This window comes from Lynx rufus, unplaced genomic scaffold, assembly GCF_022079265.1.
Source record: "Lynx rufus isolate CCGP_SWC_20201006 ecotype Redwood Valley unplaced genomic scaffold, mLynRuf1.p SCAF_5, whole genome shotgun sequence".
NCBI classification, from domain to species: Eukaryota; Metazoa; Chordata; class Mammalia; order Carnivora; family Felidae; genus Lynx; species Lynx rufus.
The window spans coordinates 59,649,613-59,653,613 of NW_025814867.1; positions in this window are offsets into that span (position 1 = coordinate 59,649,613).

A 4,001-nucleotide genomic window follows, 5' to 3' on the forward strand; every position below is an offset into this window, starting at 1 on the left:
TTCATTTCTTTCATTTCTCTTCTGAAAACTATACCTATGTTATACCATACTATACTATACATACTATGTATACTTATTAACTTATATGTATATGATGATATAATAAATTCTAAATTTTAATTTACAAAGTAAATAACAATGCCATCTGTATACAATTTAGTACAAACCTGTCAATTGATATATATCGTAATATTTTATACTATTATTTTATACAGTAAATATTTTATACAGTAAAATATTTAAATGACTAATAACATTAATGAGGGAGCATGGGGCAAGCTGAGGGCAAAGCACAGGCTAACAGCACCTCCCCCACCCAGGTAGAATATGTGTGATATTCCTTGGACAGTCCTGGCTACTCAAGAACAAAGGAAAGGGGTTTAAATTCTTGCCATAGTGATGTGGGAAACTAAGGCAAATGAAAAACTAAATTCCCTTACTGTCTACAGCCCACTGACAAGTCCTTGCAACTGGCAGAGTGACCTCTCTCTAGGAGCTCATCTGCCATTATGATGACACTTTGCTATAGGCAAAAGGGAATCTTGATTTAACATTATCCTGACCCCTCAGGATCCTGTAAGTCTACTTTAACATATAAAAATTCCTTTGGAAACTTCCTTTATCTCAACTCCCCCAAGATATAGGTTGGCAATCTTACTCTAAGCTTATGGCCCCCTGATATACATCTGAAAGGTCTCATGGCTAAGGTTTTACTGAATAGTAATAAATGGCAATTTTCCTAATAGCAGCTAGCCCCTCAAAGTCCTGGAAACCTTGCTTCAAAATTCCTTAGAGACTTAAACTGTCCCTAACCTCCCAACCTTAGGGTATATTATATAATCAATTACCTGTCACAACCCCAGTGCAGCTCTTTCTGCCCATGGCTCCTCTCCCTGTGATTTAATAAAAATCACCTTTTTTGTACCAAAGACATCTTCAAGAATTCTTTCTTGGCCGTCAGCTCCAAACCCCCTCACCATCACCCAAAAACCCATCAATACTACATCTTAAATAAATTGTACTTTAGTTCCTCAAATACAGTGTAAAATTATATTGTATATAGTTTCATGCTAATCTTTTTATAACATCTTTTATACAAAGCATTTGGCTAGATTTTGTGGGGCAGTAGAAATATCAAAGGGTTAAAAGGGATAAAACACATTTAGAAGATAATATACATAAGCAAACCCAAGATTATTTTTCACCTATAAATATTAAATATTATATGTGTTCATTTTCAAATTTCACCAAAATCAAGGTGCAAGATATTTTAAGATGTGCCATTATTTTATGTACATTTATGTAATTAAAAAAAAATGCCCCCATGAGCAAACTAATAGAAGACCTCCACTTAAGGGTGAGCCACAATAAAGTTATATCCCCCTTGTAGAGGAAAAGAAGAAATTAAACTCCACAAGAAAAAGACAGCAAGAAAACTCACAAGTCTCAACCTTGATACTGAGTGGAGGAAATAAAATTTCTCTGACAATTTAAAATCATTAGGTATTAATGAATCAACCAATCAACCAATCACTGGGTATGATCTTGTAAGATCTGCATTCTGAGTTCACACTTACTGGTGTCATCCAAAAAAGCCTCAAGCAGAGAATTGAATGAATGCTTTCTCAGGTTGCTTATGCCCCTGTAGGGCTGAAAGAAGCAAATGCAAATCCTCTTGGTGTCAATTTATGCTAATCCAGGTTTGTAACAAGTCATTACTAGGAAGATGAACCCTCACTTCAGAAATGTTAAAATGTATAACAAAACATTTTTAAGATCTATTCCATAGATATCATACAATGAAATGTAATGCGTGTTCAATGGAAACATCAGAAAACACCATTGATTGATATTTTTATATTTGAGGGAAAGGGAAAAACTTTAGAGAAAACATTATTTAAATGACAGTAATAGTAACAACAACAGCAACAGCAGCAGCAACTTATAGCTCTTACTATGCTCCAGGAATGATCCACGCTATTTCCATATATTCCATTATTTAATGCTCACAACAGCTCTCTGAAACAACTATGATTTTCCCCATTTTATTAAAATTTTTTTTCAACGTTTATTTATTTATTTTTGGGACAGAGAGAGACAGAGCATGAACGGGGGAGGGGCAGAGAGAGAGGGAGACACAGAATCGGAAACAGGCTCCAGGCTCTGAGCCATCAGCCCAGAGCCTGACGCAGGGCTCGAACTCACGGACCGCGAGATCGTGACCTGGCTGAAGTCGGAAGCTTAACTGACTGCGCCACCCAGGCGCCCCTCCCCATTTTATTAATGAGGAAACAGAAAAGCTGGACTTAAACCCAAGAAGTCTATGTGCAAAGCCCTGTCTTAATCACCTTTGCTTTAATAATGAGAGATGTTTCAGTCATTACTGATCATGTGGAAGGCTAGTCCAGAAAAAGGGAACACAAAGAACAAAGAGATAAAAGAAAATGACATTTCTTAGAATGCCAAGTGGACTAGGAGGGTTGAGACAAAATAAATGAGATATAAGTAATTAGGTGATGATATTGGCAACATAGATTGAGGCCAGCCATATATGATTTAATATTAAGGTATATGAGATTTATTCCTATAACTAGTGAGGATTCATTGAGACTTTTGGAGGAAAAGAATATCATGATTGATGTTTTCAGACAATAACTGATATCAGTGTGATGCACTGACTGAAAAAAGTGACAGCCACTCAATCAGGCATAAGGGAGTCTGTGAAGAAGCAGTCAAAAGTCATAACTAATATTATGTATAAACAACATGTATAAACAACTGCAAACTTTTAAACTATGTGTTTGGAAGGAAGCAGATGTTTTCAACTGAGTAAGGGAACAAAGGTGGGAGGGGAAGATGTTTGGCAAAGGAAATAAATCCAGCTAGAGACCTATAGAGTTTGAAGTAGCTGTGGAATTTTTATGTGATTCTGTTCTGGTCTAAGAAGTAGATGGATTTCTGGGGCACCTGGGTGGCGCAGTCGGTTAAGCGTCCGACTTCAGCCAGGTCACGATCTCGCGCTCCGTGAGTTCGAGCCCCGCGTCTGGCTCTGGGCTGATGGCTCAGAGCCTGGAGCCTGTTTCCGATTCTGTGTCTCCCTCTCTCTCTGCCCCTCCCCCGTTCATGCTCTGTCTCTCTCTGTCCCAAAAATAAATAAACGTTGAAAAAAAAATTAAAAAGAAGTAGATGGATTTCTGAGATGAAGAACATCATGAGAACTGTTGGGATTGACAGAATCAAAAAAAAAAAAAAGAAATAAAAAATACCAGAACAAATTTGCATAATAGTTGAAACAAATTATATGGGTGTTTTCTTATACATATTTAATAGTATTAATTAGATTAAATGGCATTTAATTGATTTTCTTTCACTATTTTTTAGAGAGTGATATCTTTATAATGAAACTAATATATGACACTTTAAGTTTCTTTTATTGTGGTAAAATGTACGTAACATAAAATTCACCATTTTAACCATATATAACTGTAAAATTCAGTGGCATTAAATGCATTCACAGTGTTGTGCACCCCTTACCATTTCCACACCTTTCAGAACTTCTATTTATTTATTGCTACTTTTTAATCTTCAGAGTTATTGTCTTTATGTTGGTCAAATAAATCACATATCAGGGTTGGACTAAAGAAAAGGAAGATTGAGCCAAAACCCAGACTGATATAAGTTATTTTTGTTGTGAAATCTTTTTTTAAATAACTCATGCTCAAGTATATATGAACAAAACTTAGGTAATTAATGATTTAAGAATGAATAATAGGCAATTGAGTATATAAATTAAAACTTTATTCAGGTTCCTGGGTGGCTCAGTCAGTTAAGTGTCTAACTCTTCATATTGGTTCAGATCGTGATCTCTAGGTCATGAGATGGAGACACATGTCGGGGTTGGTGCTAAGTGTGGAGTCTGCTTGGGATTCACTCTCTCCCTCTCTTTCTGCCCCTCTCCAGCTCTCTGTCTCTCTCAAAAGAAAAAAAAATGTATTAATAGC